Genomic DNA, 10,819 nt, shown 5'->3' on the forward strand with positions numbered 1-10,819 from the left:
AGCCATGATTAGTTGAAGAATTCTAAATGGAACTGAATACCGTGCACTTTTGTTCCCAATGTTGGAAGGAAGGCTACTGAGGGACGTGGAAATGTTGTGGAGTTATGTCAATGTCCTGTCGCTGAAATGATTGGCAATCATAGCTATCTTGCTCTGTACTGGATAGGCTTCAACTGATGACTTTGAAGAACTTTCATTTTAAATCATACTGAATAGCTTTTTTTACAACTCCTCTCGTATGTATCAAATGTGATGTTGATGAGAATATGGGGACAATAAAATGATTTGGGATAACATTACTGTAAAAGTGGATTATTAATGGTCAGCGTGCATTCAGTAGACTGAAGGCATATTTCCACATTGTATTTCGCAGTGACTCAGACTTTTTCCAATTCAGTGTGTAGTATCCTATACATTGGAGAAACTAAATGTAGATTTGTGTGCCAGCTTTGCAGTATGCACTGATCAATCTACAGGGGCAACTCTGATTTTCACATTGCCTGATGCTTTAATTCTCCATCCCACTGCTCTGTTTTCTGTTTATTTGGCCTCCTGCACTAATTTAATGACTCATAATAAAAAGCTTGAGGAGCAGTTTCTCATCTTCCGTGCAGGCACATCATAGACCAATTCTGAAGAAAGGTCATCAACCTGCAATGTTAATTCAATTCTTCTCTCTGGTAGATGCTGCCTGCCCTGGTAACGCGTTTCCAGTTTTCTTGCCATGTTTTTGCTCAATCACTCAATCTAACTCATTTTGAAGCCTTTCTGCATCCTTCTCAAAATCCACAATCCCATTTAGTATATTGTTGTTACTTCTCCGAGGGTCACCACCTAATCGTGGTGGAGAGGCGTGTGTGTGGCAACGATCCCGAGAGCTAAACCGTTTGGACCTGTGTTCTTGGCAAGGTCACCCATGGCGAACAGGGAGATTCCTGACAAAGCGCTGCCCAAGAACAAGGCCTCAATGGAAAACAGGCTGAGTATGGTGGCTGGCTAGTATGTGCGGCACCACAACAGGCGAGAAGGCGGAAGAAGGCAGCAGCAGGGAGAAACTCACAACCATCATGTAGTTGGACGCAGCTCTGTCTGTCAATGACCGTGTGTTCAGCTGACTGTGCACCAGGCTCTCCACACTGAAAGATATCACACACCAGCGTCCACCTGGTGGGATAAAGGTCTGGCTCCAGGATTAGCCTCCTCAACCATCTCAAGTCCCACAGAAAGGACCCACCAAGGACAATCATGCTCGAGTGATCGCCAATAATGAGTGTTGTCACACGACTTTGAAATAATACATTCATAAGATCATAAGTGATGGGAGCAGATTTAGGTCATTCGGCCCATCAAGTCTACTCCGCCATTCAATCATGGCTCATCTATCTCTCCCTCTTAACCCCATTTTCTTGCCTTCTCCCCATAGCTTCTGACACCCGTACCTTTTCGGAGTGGTGGCGCGGCTCTGGCTGCAGCGGCTCACCGGCAGTCCTGTTTGTTTTGTGTTTTTTGTGTTGTTTATTTCGTTTTGGTTAGTCTAGTTTTGGTTTTTAGTTTGTGTTTTGGGGGGGGGGGGGGGTTGAAACGGGGCTTGCTGTCTCTCCCTGCGGGGGAATGCGACTTTTTTGTCGTATTCCCCTTCTCTGCCTCCGTCTGCGCTGAGGCCTAATGGCGGAGCTGGCGACCTCGAGGCTCAAGAGGCAGAGCCCGCCAGGACTCGCCCTGAGCTCGCTCCCGTGAGGGCGGCCCGGCTCGGGGCTGGAACAGTGCTTCCGTGAGGGGCTGTGACGCTCCCGGGAGGGCGGCCTGGTCCGAGGAAGGAACGGTGCTCCCGTCGGAGTGGCCGAGCTCGGGGAGGTACGGCGTTCCCAGTCCGAGGGAGGAGCGGCGCCCATGTCGGGGCGGCCCAGCCCGAGGGAGGAGCGGCGCTCATGTCGGGGCGGCCCAGCCCGAGGGAGGAGCGGCGCCCATGTCGGGGTGGCCCAGCCCGGGGAAGAAGCGACGCCCAAGTCGGGGCAGCCCAGCCCGAGGGAGGTACGGCGCCCATGTCGGGGCGGCCCAGCCCGAGGGAGGTATGGCGCCCGTGTCGGGGCGGCCCAGCCCGAGGGAGGTACGGCGCCCATGTCGGGGCGGCCCAGCCCGAGGGAGGTATGGCGCCCAAGTCGGGGCGGCCCAGCCCGAGGGAGGTACGGCGCCCATGTCGGGGCGGCCCAGCCCGAGGGAGGTACGGCGCCCATGTCGGGGCGGCCCAGCCCGAGGCTGAAGACGGCACGATACTCACGTGAGGGTGGCTGGGACGGTGTTCTGGCGGTGGTGGCCTGAGTGCGGGGTTCGGCCGCGGGCCAGCGGCTGCGTCAGCAGGACTGGTGGGCGGCAGCTTCGACCACCCCGGGGCGCGGTGATTGAGCCGCGGGACAGTTTTTAACATCGCCCGGTGGGGTATCGCCTCAGCGCAGAGGGAGAAGAGGAGGGAAGAGACTGCAGCCCTAAGACTTTTGCCTCCATCACAGTGAGGAGATGCTGGGTGGACTCATTGTGGTGGATGTTAATATATGTTTATTGTTGTTTTTTATTGTATTGTATTGTATGTATGACTGCTGCAATTTCGTTCAGACTTCGGTCTGAATGACAATAAAGGCTATCTAATCTAATCTAATCAAGATTCTATCTATCTCGTCCTTAAATGTATACATTAACGGCCTCCATAGACGTCTGTGACAAAGAATTTCACAGATTTACCACGCTCTGACTAAAGAAATTCCTCCTCATCTTTCTAAAAAAATGTCCTTTAATTCTGAGGTTATGACCTAGACTCTCCCACTAGTGGAAACATCCTCTCAGATTTAAGTATCACAAGAATATTTGGTCGTGGAGCACAGAAACAGAAGGTAGGCAAAAAATGCTGGAGTAACTCAGTGGGACAGGCAGCATCTCTGGAGAGATGGAATGGGTGACGTTTTGGGTAGAGACCCTTCTTCAGACTCAGTCTGAAGGGTCTCGACCCGAAACGTCACTCATTCCTTCTCTCCAGAGATGCTGCCTGTCCCACTGAGTTACTCCAGCATTTTTTTGCCTACCTTCGATTTAAACCAGCATCTGCAGTTCTTTCCATCACAAAAACTGAAACATCACTGAAACCATAATCATCAAGAATCCATTTATACTGATCTCACTCTAATCTCATACCTCTTTGGGAGTACCCAGAGAAAACCCATGCGGTCACAGGGAGAACGTACAAATTCCACACAGATAACACTGGAGGTCAGGACTGAACTTGAGTAGCTTGACATTGGTCAGCAGCTCTACTGTAAATTTGATGAGTAACTTTAGGTAAGCATAATTCCTCTCATTGGGAGTAAGTAAATGTGGGTTACAAGGAAAAGTAGGCAGCTAACCATATCTCCACTCTTGAATGTCCTCGGTTTGCAAAATACTTTGGTAGATTCCCAAAGAGTCAATTGATGAGCAGGAGCAACATATAAATGTTTTTATAAACAACTTTAGGCACAGTTATCTTCACTTGCACATCTGAACCTCTCAAAAAATAGCGAGCAATGGAGCAAGTAACTTTTTCTCAGAATACAAAAGTCCAGAAAGTGGAATACAAAGTTGTCTATCACTGTCATATTGTTCAGAAAAGTAACAATGATAGGTTTCATTCTTTTGGCAATAGTCTGCTGGTTGCACATTGACATTGCCTGGTTGCATTACAGCCTGGTTCGGTAACTCGAACACCGAGGAACAAAGTGGTGAACACTTCCCAGTCCATCACGGGTAGTGACCTCACTGCAGTCGAAGGTATCTACAAGAGGTGCTGTCTCTAAAAGGCAGGCAGCATCATCAAGTACCCACACCACCCTGGCCATATTCTTATTTCATTCCTGCCATTGAGTAGAAGGTATCAGTGTCTGAAAACTATAACGTCCAGGTTCAGGAACAGCTTCTTCCCATCAACCATCAGGCTATTGAATACTATGAACTGCAATTAAACTCAGAACTATGAACTGAATTGGTTGCACTAGAGACATTGGGCTTTGTTTTGTTTTTGTACTATATCAGGTTTTTTTATATATATAATTTTTCTTTGTATGCTTTTTTTTTAGTACAGTGTTTACAAAACCTGCTTTGCTGCTGCTGCGGGTAAGAATTTCATTGTTCCGTTTCAGTACATATGACAATAAAACACTATTGACTCTGCTGAAAACATCTTGCAATTCACTTAGCTTACAGCTATAGCATGAGAAGGACAGCTGAGATAACTTGCTGCCTTTGATGTCTATGCCCTGAGCAAATGAACCATTATCTTCTGCACTTATCACACACTAATTTAGTTTAAATCAGAGGCTGAACTTTTGGGTCTGAGGTGCACAGCCTGCTAATCAATTACAAGGTCCAGTATGTGTATTACTGTGTTTTCTTTTCCTAAGTGAAATCACTTACTCATTTTAGGATAATGCTGGAGAGCCATTAAAAAAAAAGTAACTTTCTTAAAATTTCACCATTCCCCCCACTCTGAACAATTTTGCACTTGCATAAAGTGTTTTTCTAGATAGTCAAATCCATTTACAGAATGCAAACTAATAACCCTGAAGAAAGAAGTGAAAATTAATTCTCAGTTTAAAAGGACAAGACCCGGAAGTAAAAAGACAAATTGCTTGAGGAATTCAGTGGGTCAGGCATCTCTGGAGGGAATAGACAGATAATGATTTGAGTCAGGACCCTTCTTCAGACTGATCTGAAGTTAGTCTGAAAATGATCCTGACCCAAACCGTTATATGTCCATTTCCTTCACAGATGCTGCCTGGCCCGCAGAGTCCCTTCAGCACTTTGTTTTTTGCTCAGAATTCCAGGATCTCCAGTCTCTTGTGTCACCAAGCCCCAGATGTAAACTAGCAGAGTAGTTTTCCTCTTTGTATGGTGCTTCTGCAGCATCTGTTCACACTGTAGGTACACTTGTGGTAAGTTGGTGGTTAGATCAGACAAATTTGACAGGAATTCATGTCTGTGAGGTATGCTCTTTTGGCACTCACTCCATTAAAAATACTTAAAGGTTCAGGCTGAGTGCATAAAGTTGTAGCATATTGGAAATGAACAATGGGCATTAAGGCAACATCTATTTGCAAGGATATGCAAAATATTTTACATAGTGAAATATTTCACATAGGAACAGTCCAACATCTCTGAGCTGATTACTGCAAACCTTGCTAGTCCCAGAAACCTCTAGGTGGTCTGCAACCCTGATTGTTCCTATATGTATAAATGCCTTTTAAACATTGTTATTGTGTCTACCTTTACCACCACTGGCAGCAGATTCCAGGCATGTACAACTCTGTGTGGTCAAAAAAATTGCTTTGCACATTTTTCCACTCACCTTGAACCTATCCCCTCTAATATTTGACATTTCCATCTGAGAAAAAGACTGATTATCTATCCCAGCTATTCAGCTCATAATTGTATATAATTCTATCAGGTCGCCGCTCAGATTCCTTCGCTCAACGGAAAACAATCTAAAAGGTTTGTCCAACCTCTTATTTTAGCTGGTGCACTGATATCCAGGGAATGTCCTGGTGAACTTCTTCCACACTCTATCCAAAACCTGCAGAGCTTTCCTATTGTGGGGCAACCAGAACTGCACACAATATTCCAAACATGGCTTAACCAAAGTTTTCTACAGTTGCAGCATTGACTTGCCCAACTTTCATACGTGGTGCCCTGTCTGATAAAATCAAGCATTCTATATGCCTTCTTTACCATCCTATCTACTTTTGTTTCTGCTTTCAGGGAGTTATGAACTTGCACCTCAAGATCCTTTAGTACATCCATGGTCTTAATATTCCTCCCATTTACTGTGTACCTTCCACCTGCATTTGTCCTCCCAAAATGCATCGCCTCGCACTATTTCAGATTAAACTCCCCATGCCATTTCTTTGCCCAGCTCGTCCAAATCCTGCCCTTTGACAACTTGCCTCGCTATCCACAACTCCTGCTTCAGGTTTTTGTCAGGAAAATCTTTATCTTGGAAAGATAAAGCCACATTGAAGATGCAGAGACAGGGATATAAAGAGACACAAAAGGACTGTGCCAGGATAGAGTGCGAGAAGTTAGGTGACAGAAGGAATGATAATGCATGACAAATGGGTGTTGTAATGAGGGGATGAATCAAACTCATTCTCGAGGGAAGACAGGAATGAGTCAAGAAACTGTCCATGGTAGAGGTGCATTTTGTAAGCTTTTATTAAACTTTGTTGGAACACTGAAGCAGAGAATTAAAACAGCTCCTGTTAATAACCAGAAGCTCAGTCACTCGTGCAGACTGAAATGATGTGTTGCATGGTTTTCTAATTTGTTAAAGGATCTCAATAAGAAGGAGACTAAGTTCATAATGCTGAATTGGGAGAATTATCACTGTTTCAGGTGATAAAATAAATGTTTGTGCCTGGACTAGTGAGCTGGAAGGTATTACTATTCAGGAAATACACAAAATATTTGAAATTTGGAAAGAATAGGTAGCTGCATACAAATTTATACAAAACTGCTTCACAGTATAATTTGATTCTTTGAACAAAATGAATCTCATGTCAGTTGCTATTCACATGCATGTTATGCGTATAGAGGAGAGGAACCAGATGAAAGATTACTTACAATGTGGATAGGCAGTTCCAGTATAGTAATAAGCTTATTATTTATGTACCTGACTTTCAAGCACCACTGTATTGTTAAAGCATATTCAAGGCGTGGAATTAAAATATCATTTCAATTTGTGCCATAAAAACAAATTCTGTTTTGAAAATTCTTAGCTGGTGCTGGTTTCGTTTCTCAATAAAAAAAAAGTAATGACATCAAGGACATAAAGACATTTAAGCAAACGAAGAAAAGGATTTTTCTTCTCTGTTACATTTACGTTAAAAAGGAGCAGAAAACAAAGTTCTTGCAAACCCCACATTATCCCACAATGATTCATCTTGATATTGAATGAGGCAAGAAGTTCCTTTGAAAGAGTTGTTAGTAATCTTTCATCTGGCACATCCCCTCTATACACATAACATGCATGTGAATAGCAACTGACATGAGATTCACTAATTTCTTAAATGATTTGCTTGCCCTAATAGTCATGTCTTTGCCCTTTATTATAACTCTAATGTTTTTCCAGAGTTTTTTCCAGCCTAAATCACTATCATCTGCCTATCACTTTGACCATACCACACTCTCCCCCACATCTGGCCTTGCCTGGGCTGATCCAAGTATGTGACCGATTCTCTGAGCCTTGTCCAGCTCTTGCTGCCTAATTTGCCCCAGGCTTATGAGTTCCAGCTCTTTTGCTAGTGATCACTGAAGAACAATGCAAATTGGGTGAGAGGAAACCAAAACCAATCGTAAAAAATAATTAAAGGAAAAAAAAATCTAAAGAGCTTAAAGGTAAATATTATTTAATTGTAAATGACCACAGATCAGGCCTTGCAGTTAATAATGTTGTCTAAACTCATCAATGAAATTACCAATTGTTATTTGAAATGTCATATGGTTGGATGGAGCAGAGTTTAGTGTTGTCATCTACCTGCTATCCGATCGTATTTCATTTACAGTATAAATTTGTAACTGATCTGGAGAGATGCATAAGTGACAGCGATAGACCAATGTGAGAAAAAACTTAAAATAACAAATACATCTCTGGAAACATGAAAGAACATTTTCCTTTAAATGAATGTACTGTGCATTTATAGTCTGATTTTTGCATCGATGACACAACCTTAACAAAACTGATTATTACAAAAATTCTTGTTATTTTGATAATGCATTTTCTTGCATTCATCCTCTTTCTGTAAACAAATGAAAGTTTCCTCTGTATTTGCTGAAGGCACTTTAGCATTATAATACCTTCTGTAACCAGAGTGTGGAGCTGCTGTGCTGGGTACTTGGATTAATTTAGCACTTTCAGTCTGCTGCATGAACTGCTAGATTTCTGAAAAGACATCTGCAATCTACACACACATTTGTGGGGTAAATCATGCCAAATGCCATCGTCAAAGAGGGGTTCAATATAGTGCAGCAAACATACCAGTAGGTGCACACAGCATTTATCAGTATGCAACCATGTCAACAGCCCTAGTGTAGAAACAAAGAACTGCAGATGCTGGTTAATACATAAAAGGACACAAAGTGTCTTTCTTACAGTTTGGCTTTCTTCCCAACCAATTGTTCAAGCGCTTTTGATTGCAACATGCGCCTTAATTTAGTTCAACAAATAAACTGACAAGTTACTAAAGAAATGAGTTTGGCTCAGCAGGTCAGGCAACATCATTGGAAAACATGGATAGGTTATGTTCTGAGCCGAGTCTTAAGAAGGGTCTGAACTCAAAACATCACCTATCCATGGTCTTCTGAGATGATGCCTGACCTGCTGAGTTACTCAACAGTCCTACCATTTTGGAGCTCTAGGGTTTAACTGAAGACCTTTTTTTCCCTTTCTCAACCGATGGCTCAGCGGTGGAAAAGAACACACCTACCATCATTGCTATTTAAAGAGATTGGCTATTCATAGATTATTGCTGCAATATTGCAAGAACCAGGTGCCTTATCTAGTTGCTTCAAATTATACGTCTAGAGGGAGTGGTGTGCCAGATGCTGAAAAACTCTTTAGTAATGCTCACACAACCAGTTGCTTTCAGATAAAGGGATTCCCTTTGGTGGAATGAAAAGAAAGAACAAAGTGCAGGGCAAGCTGCTGAGAAAGAAAGGAAGGAAAACTCTGAGAAAGAGCAGCACCACTGATTTACTAGATGCCTTCCATGACCAATTAAACATTTTCTTTAAAATTCAATCAGTTTTCCAAAAAATAGGTTTAATGTAAGGTTTCAAAGGTCAAAGGTCTTTTATTGTCACATGTACCAATTAAGGTACAGTGATATGCGAATTGCCATACAGCCATATGAAAAAAAAGTAACAACACACAACTACATAAAAGTTAACGGAAAAATCCACCACAGCGGATTTCCCACATCAAAGAGCTCCGACCGCCGGTCCATGGCCAACTTCTACCACGGGCACGGCGGGGACTTACCATCCTGAGCGGGGTCCCTCGCCGGGGATCCCTGGAGAGGAGCTCCGACCGCCGGTCCTGCGGTGCTTCTGGCTGCGGCGCCAACTTTACATCTTCGACCGCCGGCCTGCGGCCTACACCATCTTGAAGCCGCGGTCTCTGGTGGGGAGGCACTGATTCAGGACTTACCTTGTCTGTATATCTGGACACCCGCAAGGTTGAGGTACCGACCACGGGGAAAAATCGAGGAGGACTGGCCAAATTTTGTGCCTTCCACCACAGTGATGAATGCTGTGGTAGATGTTTGTGTTACATTTTTATTGTGTATTGTGTGTTCTTTTTTATTGTACCGCTGCTGGCAAATTCATTTCACTTGCACTTTATGCAGTTGGGGTAGTCGAATCATCCGTCGGGGTGGTCGAAACGCCCGCAGCCGGCGGTCGAAGCCCCCGCGTCGGGGCGATCGAAACTCCTGCGTCGGAGCGGTCGAAGCTCCTGCTGCTTGGAGTTCCCGAAGTCGGTCTCTGACCAGAGACCGTGAGGTCCGATATTAAGCCCGCAACCACCCACGGTTGGAGCTCCGAGGTCGATGCCTGACAAAGCGATAGCGGGCTCCGCGATGTTCAAGTCCCGTAGGCACCCGTGGTGGAGCTCTCAAAAGGCGGTCTCCAGCAAAGGCCGCCAACTCCTCGATGTTAGGCCGCAGTGCGGACGGAGATACGATACGGAAATAAATCGCATCTCCGTCGAGGTAAGAGATTAGAAAAAGTTTCCCCCGACATAAAACCAGCTGAAGAACACTAAAAACATACATTGAACACATACTATTAAAACACATAGAAAGAAAGGGACAGACAGACTGTTGGCGAGTCAGCCATTGCTGGCGCCACCCGGTTTTAGAGCAGGTATTTTCAAGAAAAAGACAAGTTAAAAAATGTAAATATTTTATTCCAAATTATTGGTGCTCTTTGGTGAATAATAAAATGTGTTCAATAATTCAACATATAATACAAGCAGAAAATTAAGATTCTAAATATGGCTTCATGACAGGTTTTAAGTGAGATATTACTTAATAAGATATGTTAAACATTGTTAATAATATTCAGAGGTTTCATCTATATCTTTATTCAGCTTGTTTTTAACTTATTCAGCTAAATCAATCATATCCATTTGACAACATTATATGTTCAGCTCCTCTTTTGCTTGAACAATAACTACATCCTCCTTAAAGTTAGATGCAAACTCAAACAAAAATACTAACCTTACTCATGAGTTTAAAGCACAGCAATATTAGATCAGAATTATGCAATAATGAACTAAACTGTTGCTTCTCTTTCATTCAATGCTTTGAGGAAGAGATTGATTTGTTTTTTTTAAAGAAAAAGTTAGTTAATGCTAATATTCAGCAATTTGTTCATTTCTTTTAATATAGAGTTGTAACTGATGTGAACTAAAAATAATGTAATATAAAACCAAAAGTTATGTCCCAGCAAACATGATCTTTCCTTCTTCTGTAATGATGTTCTGGTTTTTTCTTAAAATATCAGCTTTGTGCAAAATTGCAAATTTCAGTCAGAGCACAAGGGTGTTAGCAATGTAGGTCTCCTATATATCCTACTCTTCTGTTTTTAAAGGATAAATATGATTTTGAATTGATGTTGTGTTGTGCAGCCACCAAACACGCTGACTGGAGAACATGCAACAAAAAAGTTTTTCACTGTACAATAAACTAAACCAAACTAAAACTAAACTTGGAATCTAGTAATGATCAAATACTATGAGCAC

Source organism: Amblyraja radiata, chromosome 19 (genome assembly GCF_010909765.2).
Source record: "Amblyraja radiata isolate CabotCenter1 chromosome 19, sAmbRad1.1.pri, whole genome shotgun sequence".
In the NCBI taxonomy this organism is placed as follows: domain Eukaryota; kingdom Metazoa; phylum Chordata; class Chondrichthyes; order Rajiformes; family Rajidae; genus Amblyraja; species Amblyraja radiata.